The following is a 19,338-nucleotide window of genomic DNA, read 5'->3' on the forward strand; positions in this document are numbered from 1 at the left end:
CTGTGAAACAAATAGACTGGACTCTGCCATGGACATTCCTCCACCATCACGCCAGCCGATTGTACAACCCCCTCCACTTATTTGCACAGGAATAAACACACTTCAATCACAAAACAATCTGGAGTCAGTCTGTGTTTTCACAAATGTGTAATTGCAATAACAATGGAATATAGCAATGTCAATTTACTTGTTCACATATCAATGTAACACAGCTGTAGGCCAGGAGTAAACAGAGCAGAGGGCACAAAGTGGGACCCAGATCTGTAAAATGGAAAGGCAAAGTGACAAGTCAGGGTCCATACACTGAGTGAAAATGACAGACATATGCTGGCTCAAACAACAGTATGAGATGTGGGAAGCAGTTACATCTTCTTACCTGTGTCTCACTGGAAGTATTGCATGATGATGTTGTTTCGATTGTCGATATCCTGTTCTTCTGCCTCCTCTTCTTCACTGTCCACAGGCTCCACAGCTGCCACAAGACCACCATCTGGCCCATCCTCCTGCAGAAAAGGCACCTGCCGTCACAAAGCCAGGTTGTGCAGCATACAGCAGGCCACGATTATCTGGCACACCTTCTTCGGTGAGTAGTATAGGGAGCCACCTGTCAGATGGAGGCACCAGAATCTGGCCTCCTAGTTCGCCCATGTGCCTCATTGTAGCGTTCCTCTGCCCTTGTCCTGGGATTCTTCACTGGGGTCAGTAGCCATGAAAGATTGGGGTAACCAGAGTCACCTGCAAATGTCAATGGATATATGTTAGACACACACTATCCCTTAGGGACAGACCCATAACCAGACACCTATGTCAACTGTATTGGGACCTTGCCCTCACCTATTAGCCACACAAGGTGCCTCTGGAGTTGCCCCATCACATAAAGGATGCTGCTATTTCTCAAAATGTAAGCGTCATGCACAGAGCCAGGATACTTGGCATTGACATGGGAGATGTACTGATCTGCCAAAGACACCATCTGCACATTCATCGAGTGGTAGCTCTTCCGGTTTCTATACACCTGTTCATTCCTGCGGGGCGGTACAAATGCCACATGTGTCCCATCAATGGCACCAATGATGTTGGGGATATGTCCCAGGGCATAGAAGTCAACTTTCACTGTGGGCAAATCCTCCACCTGAGGGAGGATTTGCTGCGCATGTGTTTCAGTAGGGCAGACAAGACTCTGGACAACACGTTAGAGAACATTGGCTGGGACATCCCTGATGCCATGGCCACTGTTGTTTGAAAAGACCCACTGGCCAGGAAATGGAGTACAGACAGGACCTGCACTAGAGGGGGGATTCCTGTGGGATGGCGGATAGATGAAATCAGGTCTGGCTCCAACTGGGCACACAGTTTCTGGATTGTTGCACAATCAAGTCTGTATGTGACTTGGATGTGTCTCTCCTCCATTGTCGACAGGTCCACCAGGGGTCTGTACACCAGAGGATGCCGCCATCTAATCACCTGCCCCAGCAGACGTGCCTTTTGGAGGAGAACAGCGAGCAGAGAGTTATCCAACACTGAGGTATCACAATTTGTTATGTGCAGAAACGTTAATAATCCGCAATGTGCCGGTATCTGTCTAAAATCCCCACCCAGATAGGTGTGATGTAGTTAACATTCATCCCATGTGGCCTCCTGAAATGGCGGCTCCCTCACCTGTAAGATGGGACAAGGGGATATGAGGTAACTGCACTGGCGTTGTACACCGTCGCGGTGGGCTGTCAAAGACCGCGGCGCAATTCGGCCTTGGTTACCATTGGGCCCTATGGGTCCCAGGAGCCAATGACGATGTACGCCGGCAGTGACGGTGCGCACCGGTGCAGACATGACTAGCATTTTCTGTCTGTTCCCTCACTTGATACCTGCCCTTCAACAGGAGAGGACCTACACTGCAAGTGCTGCTGTGACCTGTGTCTGGAAGCAACGATGGCTACAGTGTCTGGGGAAAGGGCCCCTGCCTTCACTTCGGAGGAGTTGGAGAAACTAGTGGATGGGGTCCTCCCCCAGTACACACAACTGTACGGTCCTCCAGACAAACAGGTGAGTACACTGTGAGCATGCTGCATGGGCAATGCCTGTTTTGAGTGGTGTGGATGGAAGATACATGGGGGGGCTGAGGCCTGCATGTGCAGATGGTGAGTGTATGTGCGTCAGGGCATGGGTGGGAACTGGTGGGCAATGAGTATGACGGTCCGGACGGGTAAGTAATTTCCTTTCCCCCTGTACCATTCCTCTAGATCAGCGCCCACCAGAAGAAGGGTATTTGGCGTGCCATCGCCAAGGACGTCCGGACCCTGGGGGTCTACTACAGACGGAGCACCCACTGCCGTAAAAGATGGGAGGACCTGCGTCGCTGGAGCAAGAAGACGGCGGAGGCCCTGCTGGGGATAGCCTCCCAACGTGGGAGGGGTGCCCGTCGCACCATGACCCCCCTGAAGTTCCAGATCCTGTCGGTGGCCTATCCGGTGTTGGATGGGCACTTGAGGGCATCACAGCATCCCAAGGGGGTGAGTACACTCTCATTCAGCTGAATCTGTGCGCATTACGAGGTGTCTGGGTGGGAGATGTGGGCAGTGGGTTCCCCTAGGCCAGGGCGAACTTGGTAGGCAAGGTCCCTTGTGAGGCTGGCTATGTGGCACCCCAACCCCACCAGAGGTAAGAGCCATCTACACCCAGTCAGGCTCCTGTGACTTCCAGGTGTGCAGCAATTGGTCTTAGGCCTCGTACTCCATGGTCAGCTGAAATTTCTAGTAACTGTCAGTGCATGGCGTAGTGCAGAGAGCTGCTCCATGTGTGTTGTGTCCGCTGACGGTAGTGGTGTTCCATGCACTGAACATGTCTTTCTTCTGTCTTCCTCCCCCTTTTGTGGTCTCCCTGTTCTTGTGTGCAATAGCATCATCAGGCGGAGGAGCATTGGCACCGGAGGAGGAGGGAGCTGCAACCCACTTGGCCCTGGAGGGTTAAGCAACGGAGTCTGAAGCCACCAGTGGGATGGAGGGCGAGGGGACCTCCATGGCGGGGACAGGAGCAGACAGCGACTCCTCCTCTGATGGGAGCTCCCTTGCGGTGGCGGGCACCTCTGTGCCCACCGCATCAACAGGTACAGCCAGCACCCCCCCTACCAGCACCGCCCTCCCAGCAGCCCCTCAGCGTGTGTCCCGTGCCTGCTCACCCAGGGGGGTGGGCATCTCCTTCGCCCCAGGCACCTCAGGCCCTGTCCCAGTCAGCCCTGCTGCCCTCAGTGAGGAGGCTATTGACCTCCTGAGATCCCTCACTGTTGGGCAATCTACCATTTTGAATGCCATCCAGGGTGTTGAGAGGCATTTGCAACAAAAAAATGCATACCTGGAGGGCATTCATTCTGGGCAGGCAGCCCAACAGAGAGCATTTCAGGCTCTGGCCACAGCACTGATGGCAGCCATTGTCCCTGTGTCAAGCCTCCCCCCTCCAACTTCCTCCACCCATACCCAATCCCCTGTACCTCAGCCTATCCCAAGCACACCATCAGACCAGCATGCACACACATCAACACACAAGAGTGGACATGGCAAACATTAGCACCACACATCCCACAGGCACTCACACAAGCACCATCCCCATGCAGACACAGCAACATCCACTGCCTCCACTGTGTCCCCCTCCTCCACGTCCTCCTCCTCCCTCCCTGTCTCGTCGCCACTCACACCTGCATGCACTACATCCTCAGCCACTACCTCCATCACCAGCATGCCCATTACCACACACCGCTCACGTCCACTCACCACCCCCACTACCATTCACACATCCCCAGTGTCCTCTCCCAGTGTGTCAGTGAGCCCTCCTCCCAAAGTACACAAACGCACGCACACACCCACCCAACAGCCATCCACCTCACAACAGCCTCCGGCCCATGCACCTTCACCCAAATTCAGCAGACGTACACCTCCTACAACCACTAGCTCTACCTCCACTCCCAAACCCCCTCCATCTTCCCATCCCAGTGTGTCTAAAAATCTCTTCCTGGCTAACACTGACCTCTTCCCTACACCCCCCCCGTCCTTCACCGAGGGCCAGGCTTTCCAGATCCCAGCCCAGCACCTCAGCCACCACATCCCCAGGAACACTGATGCCAGCAACTGCGGGGTCATCGAGTGCGCCACCCATCAGGGTTGCCAGTGTGCCACGTAGCGAGGGCAAGGACATTCCGCCACCTGCCAAGGTGAAAAAGGTGCCCACATCCTGGAGGGAGAAGCCGAAACTACCAGCAACCAAGGGCTCAGCAAAAACAAAAGGGGATAGTGGCAAGACAACTGCGGCACCATCAAAGGTAGGGAAGGGCCAAAAGCAGAACAGCAGGTCAGGTGAGGGCATGGTGGCACCGACTGAGGGACCAGTGTCACACCTTCTGTCCACGACCACGCCAACCTGTACGGCGGCGAACACCATTAGCTACCACGCCACCACAACCTGCACCGCCACCTGCACCACCCCTGGCACGTCTACAGCCTCAGTGACAGTACCCAGCCTCTTCCCCAGTGGGCAGCCATCCGAGGCTGCAGGAGACGTCCTGCTTTGTCCCTCAGCAGGTGCTGACCCATGCACCCCCGCCAGAAACCGCCGCCATAGACACCGCTACAAGCACCGCCGCCACAGACACCGTTGCCACAGACACCGCCACCGCAAGCACCGCCACCGGCCCCGCGGCGTCCTCGGACACTGGCACCACCGCTGACATGGCTACCATCCCCAGTGGTCAGTCGTCTGAGGCTGGAGGTGAGTTCCTGGACCCTGGGCAGCTTCCATGAGGCATGACGTCCATCACTGTTTGCACCTGCAGGTGGAATGCAAAGCCGCAGCAGTGTGGGGTATGTCGCTTCCTCCATGGCGTATCATGCTACCTGAACCTCGCCAATCTTGTGGCACCCAGGTGAGAGAATTGTACCGGCCACACTGCACGTGGAGCACTCTGGGTACTATGCCCCCTCCAGAACAAGTGGAATATCACATCCACTAACCCAGTCCTTAGCAGGATGAAGCACTCTGGGCACCATGCCCTCTCCAGAACCAGTGGAGAATGACATCCACTACCTCAGTCCTTGGCAGGATGAAGCACTCTGGGCACCAGGCCCCCTCCAGAACCAGTGGAGTATCACATCCACTACCTCAGTCCTTGGCAGGATGACGCACTCTGGGCACCAGGCCCCCTCCAGAACCTGTGGAGACTGTTATCCACTTGAGAGACTGTGGCTTTGCACTCCCCAGGATAAAGCAGTGGGCAAACCACCCACTGGAGAGACTTGAGAGACTGTGGCTTTGCACTCCCCAGGATAGAGCAGTGGGCAAACCACCCACTTGAGAGACTGTGGCTTTGCACTCCCCAGGATAGAGCAGTGGGCAAACCACCCACTGGAAAGACTTGAGAGACTGTGGCTTTGCACTCCCCAGGAAAGAGCAGTGGGCAAATCACCCACTGAAATGACTTGAGAGACTGTGGCTTTGCACTCCCCAGGATAGAGCAGTGGGCAAACCACCCACTGGAGAGACTTGAGAGACTGTGGCTTTGCACTCCCCAGGATACAGCAATGGGCATGGAGCCCCCTCGTACAGCAGTGGCGTTGTGTGTTCATCAGGCTGAGGTGCCTCCCCTCCCCCTCTCCCTCCCCCTCAGGTGCCTGTGTATTTTTGATCTGATGCCCCAGCAGTGTTCTCTCCGTTTCGAATCAGGTATCATGTGTGGGCTTCGCCCATGTATTTTGGGCCCAGTGGTCCACTGACTACGATTGGTACACTATCCGGACTGTAGTTGGTGTACATATTTGTCTATACTGAATTTTGAGTTTTGACTAATGGATTTTTAATGATTACAATCGTTACAATATTTTCCTTTTGTCTTTGCGTTCTTCCATGGGGCGGGGGTGTATATGTAATGTTGATGCATGCATTTGTGTGTATGTTGTTGGGTGTGAGGGTGGGGGTGTTGTGTGTTGCGTGTGTGTGTCACTCTCTTTCCTCCCCCCCTTCCCTGCGTTGTAGGTGCAGTACTCACCGTAGTTGCCGCCGTTCATACTCCTGGTAGAATAGGAGGTAAACCAACATAGGTAACACCTGAAGTTGAGGGCTCCATGGCGTCCTGGTTCCTCCTTGGTTGTCGAGAGGTGAGTGGTTTCCCTTCTGTGTGCTGTTTCCACCGTGCTTTTGATAGCGTTGGTTCTGCCCCGGAAAAGGTGGCGGATAGGCGTCTTGAAATACGGTGGATGGTACTTTGTCTTCCGCCTGTCTGTTTGCGGTTACCGCTGCGGTGTTTGTTTCTACCACCATGGCGGTCGGAGTGTTAAAGTGGCTGTCTATGTTGGCGGTTTCTGCCACGGTCGTAATCCCATTTTTCCCGCCGGCCTGTTTGCGGTATTACCGCCGCTTTAACACCGACCGCCAGGGTTGTAATGAGGGCCATACTCTCTAAAGTTTCCAAACACATCACAGGCCAACTACCAGCTATGCCTATCTTAAAATGTTAATTAAACAAACAAAAAAGCCATCAGAAATACCCCTCCTGCCCCTAGAAGATACCAAGATATCCAAAACACCTGAACACTCAACAACCACACACAACGAGGAACCCTTTCTGTTACATGAGCACCTAAACAATTATAAATTAATTATAATATTCCACAACAGATAACTGACTAAAACTAAGCCATTTTCAAACATGAATGAGGAATGGGACCTTTAAACTGTGCCCCAAACCATTCACTCATTTACACAGCATACATAGTAAATTTCAAAACAAATGTACCATTCATACATGACCTACTACCTAATAAACAAAGTACCACTCACTATGAACTATTAACAACTGCTGCCCAAATAAAATAATAATTAATGTTGAATAAACCATTATCAAACCATTTTGAAACTTTACCCATGCACAGTATTACAAGGCTGTAACTGCCATTTCAATCAAAGCATATGGAGACATCTTGATCAAGCTGCACTAATTGTAGAATAGGCTACATACAGCCAATTTGCCTTCGAAATGAAAAATGAATGAAATAGCCTATGTCCCTGTCACAGAGGAAGCTCACCACTACAATTTACTTACAGAAAGTCCTTTCTATTAACAAAATGAACACAAACTAAACACCCTAATGGATTATTTTGAAGGCACTTGGGTTGGCAAACTGCATCGCTCTGGATGCAGACGCCAACTCAAATGTCAAATAAATTGACGGAATGTCTATGACAGCACAACGACACAGGAAGTAAAAACAAACAACACAGTGGAAAAATGGCACAATGCCTACCAATGCACACTAGACTGAACCCAACCTACACTCTCTAAACTTATAGAAGCCCTGTGAAAAGAAAACATTTACCAATTACTGTGAATGGAATAATCAGTAACCCTAATTAAACCAAAAATTAACCAACAAACTATGAAAAGTACAATATCCTACAATGTAAGGTAATTTTTTTGTAAACGACAAATAAGTACACTACTTAGAATAAATAGCCAATTATAAAATAAATAATAACTTACAAAAAAAAAAAAAATGGAAAACATAATCCAAACCAGCATAACAAAGTTATTTTCAAATAAATAATATACATATTATTTCCAACATCCGCCAGAAAATAAATGAAACTATAATTTCAAATAGGACTGATGAATGAAAATGTTATGTATATTGTTTATATAAAAAATATTAATCTCACCAACCACAAATCTCAAATAACACATAAAGTGTGTCATAAAAAATAGTTACAACACCTGAAATATATTTTACCAAATATCAGTCACGTAAAATTGTCATAATTAACAAAATATAACACTTCTCACCCAGAACAAACCACTTAAACATTACTTGGTGCTCTGTTGCTGCAAATCCTCCTCCGTATCCATGGAATCAAAAAGTATTATCCACCAAAAATGAAAAAGAAACTCCATAAACCCCTAAACAAATACTAAAATAAACTAGGCCAATAGAAATATGTCAAAGCAGTACAAAGTCTTCACGAGCCATTAACAATGTGAAAACGTGTTCATCATCAAAAAGCACATAAAATAATATAAAATAACATAATGAAACATTACTAAGAAACTCTACTTGCACCCAGGCCAACACACTAATGAACAACACTACAAGAAATATAGCTACGGGCCTGATTACGACCTTCGTGGTCCGTGGACCACCATGGTGGCAGCACCGGTCCAACAACCATCCGCTTGGCGGCGGGACCTCCGAATTACTATGCATGCCATCCCAGAGAGGAAAGACGGCCCCGGTACCACCGGAACCGCCAGGTAGCACAGACCTCCAAGGTGGCGAGACAGGCCAATAGGCAGTCGGAGACAGTGTTTCCGCCAGACACCTAATAATGTTGCCGTTTCCCAACGTGATCGTGGCGGTCCAACCACCAGGTCCCAGCAGGCGGAAATGAAGAACATGAAGGAAGGAACTCACCTGCACGCAGTGTCATGCGTCCCGTGCTGCCATGGAGCTGATCACCCATGTCCTGCTGCTGCTCATAGATGGGAGCACAAAATCCACGCCTCCATAGACTCAACCAAAGGTAAGAACACACACCTACCTGTGTCAGTAAACTCAACAACAGATCATTACGCTGTCATCCACATGATATGGGGGTCACACTACATGGGTCAAGTACACCTGTCATTTTGTTCCAGGCAGGAGTCACAACGAATGACACATTCACAGCCATAAAAAGCCCCCTTTGGGCAGGTCACTGACAATGCACCGCCACACTTCACAAAAACACACATCTGCTCATCTTGGTCACAGGAACAATGAAGTGTACAGAAACATTGTGTCACACATCAGCCACACCACACCAATGTCACACATAACACAACTGACACCCACACATTGATCACATGCCAGGGAGTGTCATCAGATTGAAGACATATGTGTGGAAGAGTCACTTACCACAAACACCCCTCCCATTAAACAGCCCTGTAATGGACCCACACATATCACTTACATTGCAACACAATGGAAGGTCTATGGGATGCACAATATATTGTGAGACAAATATCCAAAGCTCACAATGCAAACAATACTTGCACAATAGGGATGGGGTAATCAGGAGCACTCCTGGAAGGATGCTGCCCTGGGACACATTTCACCTTGCACGTGTCCTAAAACACCATTTGCACAGGCATTGGCCCTACATGGATCTCAGGGACAAACAATAGTAGAGCAAAGTGCCATACTAATCTGCATAATGTGTAAATGCAAGTCAAAGAAAGAAGCAAATACACCAGCAACAGCATGGACCATACATATAGATGTAGTAGCTGCAAAGGTACATACATCAAAATGGACACGTGTCCACATGTAAAGGAAGGTAGCACAATTGGACAAACAAAACTGTAGCTTCCACACATGAGTTGAATGCACAATCCATATCAGGAGGAACATTCTAACACCATACATGCTGACAGTGGTCAACCCAAGATGAAATAATCACCATATCAAACATAACACAGTGCAATGAGACCCCAATTAAATTACGACCTACATATCCATAAAGTGAACATCTACCCTTGTCCTAGGTGACACTGGAACTGCCCACAAAGTCAGATTTGCAACAGCAAATGGATCAGCAAACAGGATGAAACACACACAACTGTAGGCATACAACACAAGTTACTCAGGAACATCAAAAAGGTAGAAAAGTAATGGCAGGACAAACGTGTATCCAACAAATCAACAATTTAGTTTTATTATCACCAAATGATTTGGATCAAAGGCCATTGGCCAGTCCATATTAGTGCATGCACAGTACTGTGCTCAAGCTTGACTCTAATCACTGCCTGGGAACATCCAAAGGAAGGGGCATCAAGTGGGCTTGAAAGCACCTCATGGCTCATGCTTGGGTATGGTGGGGTTGTATTTGGGATGGGTGGGTTTGGGTTTGGGAGTGGGGATGTTTTTTCAGAGGGGTGGGCTTCTTCTTTGGGGGATGGGCATGGGTGCTTGCAGGGCAGGTAGGTGTGACAGGGGAGGAATTGGATGAGGAAGGGATGGGTTGGGATGTGGGTGGGGGCCTCTTGGGTTTGGGAGGTGGGATGAAGGTAACAAGGGAAAGGGAAAGGGAAAGGGCAAGGTCAAAAAGGAAACATTCTTTGGGAAAATGGATAGGTTCATCAGATTTGGTGATTTGGAAGTTGAGGGAGTTGTGGTGTTGCTTGTGTGTGATGATGTTGCTGGTGTGTGCGTGTGTAAGGTATGCTTGTGTTTGGGTGGTGTCTGTTGTGTGTGTGAGTGTGAGCATTTGCTGTCTTGGGGGCTGTGAGGTGGGGGTGCTGTGGAAGTGGTCGATGTGTGTGTGACTGTTGGGGTGGTCTCTGTAGGTATGGTGAATGTTGTGGATGTTTCTGTAGGTGTTGTGGTGGTGTCTGGGGGTATGGTGTCTGAGGTGTGTGGGTCTGTGGGTTGTGAGGTGTTGTCTGGGTGTATGGTGGGTGTGGTGGATGTGTCACTTGGAGTTGTGGTGGTGTCTGTGGGTATGGTGGTTGTGGTGTGCATGCTGGATGGGGTGGTGGGGCGTCTGCTGAAATGGTGGCTGTTGTGGTATCTGTGGGTGGCTGATGAGTGCTTACATGCCATTGTGTCTTGTAGTGCTTGTGTCTATGTGTGCTGCTTTTGTGGGTTGATTTGGGTGCGTGCAGATTAGTCTGTGTGCTTGGCGCATGTAGGGGAATAGGGAATTTCGATTGGGAAGAGGGAGGTGGAGGGGGAGGATGGTGAGAGGTGGATGGCTGACATCAGTGAGGAGGCCAGAGCCTGAAAAGATCTCTGTAGGCCAGACATGTCACTATGAATGCCTTCCAGGTATGCATTTGTCTGCTGAAGTTGGCTGGCCAAACCCTGGATAGTATGTGAAATAGCAGTCTGCCCACAGAGATACTCTTCCGGCAGTCAATAGCCTCCTCACTCAGGGCAGCAGGAGTAACAGGGGCTGGAGGTGAGGTGCCTGGGGTGAAGGAGCGCAGGCCCTAACAACTGGGTGGGTAGAAACCCCGACCAACTGAGTGGGCAGAAACAAGGAGGGTGGCAAAAGAACTGGGAGTGGTGGACAAGGATGGTACATGAGTGGGTCCTGATGGGTCTGCCACCACTAGGGAGTGGCCACTGGAGGTAGAATCAGAAGATGATGAGCTTATTCCTGTGTCCTCCGTGGCACTTCCCTCACAATCCAGGCCACCGGATCCCTCCTTGTCGGTGATGTCACTACTGGAGGTGGCATGGCTAGATGCTTCCCCATTTGGTTCTGCCCTGTCTCCTTCGCTAACCTGGGATTATACTGCAAATACAAAGAGAAATAGGGTCACCACATGTTCCCGATCACACTTAAACAACAGATGTGATTAGCAAACATTATCATGATGTAAAGTAGTCCCCAGCAACAAAGTGGCTGCTATATTTACCACACCATATGCATTTATGCCACATGAACTGTCAACAGTTGCCCACAGGAAAATCAGAATCTCAGACAACTCCAATTGCATGGGTGAAGTTGTGCAACAAAGTAACCATTGAACAAGTAGGATACCTCATCACCTTCAATGGTTTGCCTCATGTAGCATTCCTCAGTTACCTGATGTCATACAATAGTAGGCTTCTGCCAAGTTCATTCCCTCAGATCCCACACAAGGTCATGCATACATTTATCTGTCACATGCACAATACCACAATAAGAATAAATTATGGCCCAAAATCCCAGCATGTTGCTGACAAAAGTACAGCAGCTTGAAGAAGGGAACATGGAAATACCCATGTCACACTGGAAAGAAAATCAACAATGCTCACTCCACCATGTGTCAATTGTCCTCATGGAGGTTGTACTAATTTTGCTCAAATGCACTTAACATCTAGCATGGAAATGTACACTGACAAATTGTGCCAAATGTCAGGGAGATATGTCTCCAGAATCCACAACACAATGAATCAACTAGCCCCAGGGAAATAACATCTCTTGTATGGCACCCCCTTACAATTAGATACCCTTATTGTATCATATAGCCAATAGTCCTTTGCATGTTGGAAATGTCCAGGGATTCTCAAATACTTATAGAAGGCCCTCAACATGTTGCCCTGTGGAAAACTAAATTGCGGTCTCCATTTTGCTCCTGCAAACCCAGATTTCCGTGGATGAATGGTTATACACAACCACATATGATACCCACATAACTGCAAGTCACTTCATGATGCATGCCAATAGTCAGGTTACAAACCTTCCACATTTCACATGTGCAGAGCACTTTGCTACATGTTGCCACATCAACTGCATGGGAGTGCACATTGTGGGTAAAAACTGTAGTCCTGCCTGTCATGTCTTTCTTTGCTACTGCAGTTGTACATGCCAAATGACATGCAATCATGGGTGAGGGCATGTGTGAGTCGCCAATCAATGGTGATACATTCCTGTCTGTGGCACTGCATGAAATGTATCCCCATGACATATGTCCAGCTCCAAAGACATGTTGGCATGAACACATATGTGAAGGAATACAGAAATTATCCAATGAACACAGACAGACCATGCATGAAACAACAGTGAAAATAATTTATTAAAAGTGAAAGGAACATGTGCTAACATGTAGGCACAATGAATGTTGGCAACAGTGATGTCACACAAATCATGTCAATGGACATTCCCCACTGACCAAGCAACAGTATTGATCTGTAGCTGCACCCAAAAAACAATGTATGCTCTGTCACATGTATGATAGCCACCTTCACATGACAGACAGTACTGAGGCAACAGCACTCCTGACACGCTGGAGACAAGTGGCCTCTGGGGGGCAAATGCCAATTTACTCACTTGAGCAGACCCATGACTGAGGACAGTGATCCATCACTTCATTTTATTTGGGCTGTCAAGAGTAGTGGACTGTTACATACACATTGCACCCACAACAACAACCAACATTACTTGATTGATCACTGTACACAGCCATATGTTGGCCCTGGAGAGCACATTGTTTGTGGACTGTACTTGGTTGTGTCCTAGGTCCAAGGGCTAATTGGCAAGGCACATCAGTAAGCACCAACTTCCATATCTACACAAACATTTACTCATTTTGTGTGTCACACATAGCCCATCCCCAATCATTAGGGGGAGATGTCTGAACCTAACACATCAACTTGCAATATTACAGGCAATAATATGCCCTGTACACACCCCTTGTGACAGCTGTACTCCCCTCAAATGCCCATCAAGCTCTGGGTTAGCCACCACCAGAATGTTGGCCATTGGGGGGGTCAGGGTCCGAAGTGCGCCCCGCCCACGTGAGAGGACAGCCCCAATTGGACCTCTTCAATCTTCCGGGCCCAGCGTCTCAGGCCCTCCCACCTCTTCTAAAGGTGGGTGGTCCGCCAGATATGGACCACCAGGGTCCGCACCTTCAGGGCAATGGCTCTCCAAATCCCCTTCTTCTGATGGGCATTGACCTGTATGGATGCAAGAGACAAATCAAAAGACTACAAACACAAGTTTTTGCACAAATGGTTGGTGTCAGATGCATGTTAGAAACACCAAGCACAAAATGTGCAATTTGTCAACACACCACAAGTGTAAAGTGCACATGCTGATAAGTACAGGGATAAGACTACACACTTTTGAAGTTATCTGCAGCCTAACCCCCTACCTGCCTATGGCTTACAATAACTAAGCAAGCTTATTGACATCAGGTAGTCCTGGCTCCAGCAACATGTTCTGTGATATGAGCCACAATGAAACACCACACACCAAAATGGGTTCTGAGGGGTAAACTCCTTGGGCCTGACTGGACAAACACATTTAGACTCAGCCACATCCACTTAATGCATACAGTCCCTACAGACAACTTCACCTTGGGTCTTGAGGGACAATGAAAGGGTTGGCATGGTGGGCACAGAAAGTCTCTACCCTGTGCATTTATGGACATGTGGCCTACCAAATGTAGACTCATGCCACTGCAGGGTGGGTTTCTGTGGTATGTACCTGTACCGCAGGAAACACTTTGAACATATGTGACACACCTACAGAGATGGCATCCAACATACAAAGGTATTTTTTGTTCAATTTCTGCTATTAACCAGGCTACTGAGTCACATGACATGGCCTCCGTGGAATCTACACACTATCTGTACTGTGGGTTTGTCAATCGTGCAATACCCCGGTACTGGACAAATATGACTTTTATGAAGGTGACAACAGAGCTGTGGGAGTAAAGGACCAGTCATGAGTCAAAGGCACACATTGGCAATGAAGCAAAATACACATATGGACTAGTTCAGGGATTTACCTCAGTACTAATCTTGTCAATGGACTGAAGAAGGCACTTTTTAGCACTATAGCCTCATATTGGCGACATGACAGGATCTGCAGGTCTACATGGAGTGGGTGCAGTGCCACAGCTGCATAGCCACAGTGACTCTCCCACAGTCTGGAGTATATCCCATACTGGGAAATACATACATTTGATGGGCCCTGGTCTCTGCAGGCTGAGCATACAGAACTTACATGACACTCACATTTCCCTCACGTCCATGCATGATAGCACAACATGTAGCTATCATCAATGTGGTTTGTATGGCAACCTGAAGGGCACAGTGAGTCATGATATGCCTTCCAGACAACAGTTTGGCAAGGCCAGTTATGGGGTGAAAGATCTGTGGCACAATAAACATTGCTTATAAGATCCTCAAACGACTCAGACCAGATGCAGTCACAGCACATGCTGTCATTCACATACATGTTGTCTGACATTTACAACCATCATAAACAAAGGAATGTCATTGCATGGCAGTAAAGTCTCCATGCCTAGTCATATGCTTCCAAAACAAGGAGGACCGAGGGCCTCAAAAAACAGCACACAACACAATGTGAATATCCACAACATTTAGTCCTAGTCCCCACTACCTGCACCATGTACATCCCATTGATGCCACACAAACTGCAACAACAGGCACACAAGAAGTCTAACTGGCACACACGGGCACACTGTAGCCTTTGAGGGGGAAAAGGAGGGTGTTGAACGGTCAATTGGTGCCTATTAGGTACTTACCTACTCCCTTGGTGAGCCATACAGCTGACCATACAGGGGAAGGACCTCGCCCACAAGCCTCTCCAGCTCCTCTGGAGAGAAGGCAGGGAGCCTTTCACCTGCTGGCTGTGGCATGATTGCTCCCAGAGGCAGCACACAGCAGATGTAGAGGTGGAGGTGTTGCTGGCAGAAGTGTCAGGAGTCAAGCGACTGATTTAGCAAAATATGGCATGCACATACGCCATATACGCGGTCATCACCGCCGACAGCCACAGCCATTGGCCCACGATCCCCACAGACAACAACGTTAGTCTGCGGCAGTGTCCACTGCAGTTGGTACTGCCCACTGCATAGACGACTTCCGCCAGTGGTTGGGGGCTGTTCCTAATATCCAGTGGAGTAGGTCAGGCATCTGCAATTTTGGATGCTGGAAATACAGTAAAATACATCACAACAACAATATATGTGTGGGATCATCACAAACATCCCAAATCAGTCTTGTTGTGTAGGTCTTACTACACAATCACCAGTTTAGTGTATTTCTGAGCATAGATGGCATATGACGGCAGTGCACTGTCCACCGCTGCTGACGTTTTTTGGGCGGTTAGAAAATACTGTTGAATTGTGAGGGGGAATTGAGTAGCAGATGGTTAGGTGTTACGCATCCATGTTGTGGACACATGTCTTGACAACCATGGGGTTCACATTTGACCCTTGTGTAGTTGACAGCTGTGATATGTACTAGTTGTAATGTATTTCAAGTCTGAAGTAATTTTTACATGATTTTGATGGGATACTTCATGCATGTTGGATGTAGACACAGTGACTAATGCCCCCAGTCATGTATTTTCAAACATATATACCTAAGGTGGAGGGAGGATGTGACAAGCTCCAGACCAGACATTCAAAGCATGGAAAAATGCCATATAATTCAACTAAACTATCTGAATAAACAATCATTAGTGAATTTATGCCATCGATTGGAGCCAGATCTGATGCTTGAAACACAATTCCAACCTGCATGCCACTTATTGTGAGACTCATGGCAGTATTGCAGTTCCTGGCCACGGGGTCCTTCCAACATACAATGGCCAAATCTGGTGGTATATCCCAACCTATGTTCAGTCTTGTGTTGAGAGATTTCTTATCAGCAATGTTGAAACACATTGACAGCTATATCATGTGAAGGCTGACTTCTATGGTTTGGGCCACCTCCTACATGTGGTGGAGGCCAAGGATGGCACACATGTTGCCTTGATGCTACCTCAGGCCACTGAACAAGCCTATCACAACAGAAAAAAAACTTCCATTCAATCAACGTTCAAGCTGTCTGTTTACCTGATCTCTACATCTCAAATGTATGTGCCCGTTTCTCTGGATCAGCCCATGATTCCTATATGATGCTGAACAGCACCGTACCCTAGCTGATGTCACAACTGCAACCAGAAAGGGCCTGGCTGGTTGGTAAGATACATCTGTCCTAATTGTGTGTGAGCAATGTCAAGTGCCACAATCATGATCAATGAGGCTCATGGAAGAACATGTCGGGCAGTGGGGCGGGATTTTGGGCTCCTTAAGGCCAGATTTTACTGTCTGGACAGGGCTGGTGGAGCCCTCGTCTACTCACCCAAGAAAGTATGTCAGATCACTGTAGCATGCTGCATGCGCCACAACATCGCCCTGCAGAGGAATATCCCTTGCAACCTAGAGGAGGAGGAGCCTGCAGCGCCACTGGGTGGAAATCCAAAAATCCAAAAATGCCAAATGAATATGGCAGTGGTGAAGTGGAAGGAGCTGACTTGCGACAAGATCTCATCAACAGCTTCTCATGAGTGCAAGTATGTTATGTGATGTCTTGAGTTTGGCTGTACACTGTACTGTAGTTGTGTGGAGTTGATAATTTGAAATGGTTAGGGAGCTGATACTCAGCCAAAAATCAGCCAAAGGCTTGAGATGGCTTTTGACACATTCCCACCTTGATGATGTTGATTTGTTTGTGTCAGATTTGTTGCAATGTACTTTGTTTTCCATATGCTTGCTATGTGTCATGTGTACGGTTTCATGCCTATACTCTTTGTTTTGTTCTTTGTTCAGGTACCTTCACCATGACATCTTCATATGGGCATTTTAGAGCTGTGACACTAGCAGGTATGTGATGCTGTTTGGACATGCGAAGTGGACATGGATTGTTCCAGGGAATGTAGGTCACAGACTTTGAGTGTAGGAGACCTGTGCCAATACAGCTTGCACAGTGTTAGGATGGAAGTTCATAAGACTCCGTTGGACTTGTTTCTTGTCCTGTGTTGGCCCTGATGCATCATGTGTGTTATCACGTGGTCAGAAAATATGTAGTCGTAGGCCACAATCATGTCAGTTACCCTTCACATTAGCTAAAAACTCTTTCTGTAGGATCTGTATAAAGCTGTTGATGTGTTTCCTCATTGTAGGACAAACTTCCTGTGCCAAATCACTGACATATGTTTGTGTCATGCCAACAGACGCATGAGCACTGGATTGTAATGATCCTGTGATCAGAAACTGTTGTACTGCCATTTGCCGGGTCTTGCATTATATGATGTTGGAATACTTTGGTGTGGTAGGTGATATGGCTTCAGATGATGACATCAACCACTTCAGTGTTTGCCTATTCTACAAAACAATATCTGACAAATCCTTTCCGTCCATGGTCTGAAGGTCTATACCTGTTATATGTTCATGTACTCAGTCTGACTCATACATCTATAATTTACAATGTTTCAGACATTTTGAAACCCTATGTGCTGAACAATGTAATATCATTTCTTCTCTGACCAGAAATTTGTATGTATGTGTATGCGTGGAATGGTTGTAATCCTGAGCTGGACACTGTGTATATGCAATGTATCCTATCTTGAGCAAGTACCTTGGATCATCATCATATAGTTCACATGGTCTGACATATCTACATGGCTAAATGTTGAATTAAAAACAGGAGACAATGTTAGTGATGGGTGATTTTATTTGGAAGCTAAGACCAACAGAAAATATATGTGACAAGACTCAAACAAAAATCAAATGTAGGGGTCAGTTATGGTTAATGAAATCACTGGAGTAGATGCCACGCCATTGGAAGTCCAAAGTCCAGAGTACTCCTCCCATTGGAAGTAGAAGGTGGTCCGGATCAGTCTACAGAGTGAATGTGTGACACACAAAGGAGGACCTTAAGGAAGAGGATTGTTGCTGGCAGTAGTGGGTGTCTTGCCATCCACACCTTCTGGATTCTTTGCTGGACATTCCTGCTTGCATGTGGGGGGATCAGCTGCTACAGAGGCAGGGGTGTCTGTGTCCGGTTGTGCCTCTGGCAGGGCCTCCTTTCCTGTGGCTGGTGCCGATGTACATGGGCCTGATGCTGTAGCCTTTAAGGAAGGGGAATACTGGGTTTGAAAATCTCTGCTCAGGGTTGTATGAATGTCCCTCAGCACACCTGTTAGGCAGGCCATGTTTGAATTGTGGGCCTCCATTTGTTCACACGTCCCTATGCATGTCCCTCTGTAGCTGCTTTATTTCCTGGAGTTCGGTCAACATCTGGTACATCATGCTTTGGGACTCCTGAAAGACCCCCAAGATGTGACTGATGGTGTCCTGGCCGACAGCATCCCCAGTAGCCTCAGTCTGCTGGCCCACAGCATCCCTTCCATGTACCCTACCCCCATGTGCCTGTGCCCTTGTCACTGGGTGCCCTTTCAACTGGGTCCTAGACCTCGGTGTCGAAGTGTTGAGTTGCACCTCGGGATCCAGGACTGGGGGGCACAAGATGGTGGAAACTGTGATAGGTCCCCTGGATGGGAGTGCATCGTTGATTGGGATGTAGAAGCAACAGGGCTGGGAGGTGACATTGAGGCCACAGTGAGACTCACTGTTGCCATCTGACCAAGGTGCCCAGATGGGCCATGGCCTTCCTCCACGTCCACAGGTCCAGGAGTGTTGTTGTCACTGAGGGTTTCATCCAGGGGAGTCTGTTCTGTGGCCTCCGTGTGCACAGTGGCAGCTCGACCTTTGATGAAGAATGTACATTGTTACTGGTTGAATTGTGACATCTACCGCCATAGGTGTGTTACAGTAAGCAGTAACATTGGACATGGTTAAGTTATAAGTAATCCTATTTTGCCAAGTCACCATGGTATTGGGCTATTTGACATGACATGTGTCAAGCATGCCTAAACTAGTTGACTCAAGCAGTTGATGAGATTTATAGATCAGTTGCACTCTGGAAGATGGATTGAAAATGACATCCTACCACCCGGGAAGCCAACACAGTGGAG

The sequence above is a fragment of the Pleurodeles waltl genome, chromosome 3_1 (genome assembly GCF_031143425.1).
Source record: "Pleurodeles waltl isolate 20211129_DDA chromosome 3_1, aPleWal1.hap1.20221129, whole genome shotgun sequence".
In the NCBI taxonomy this organism is placed as follows: Eukaryota; Metazoa; Chordata; class Amphibia; order Caudata; family Salamandridae; genus Pleurodeles; species Pleurodeles waltl.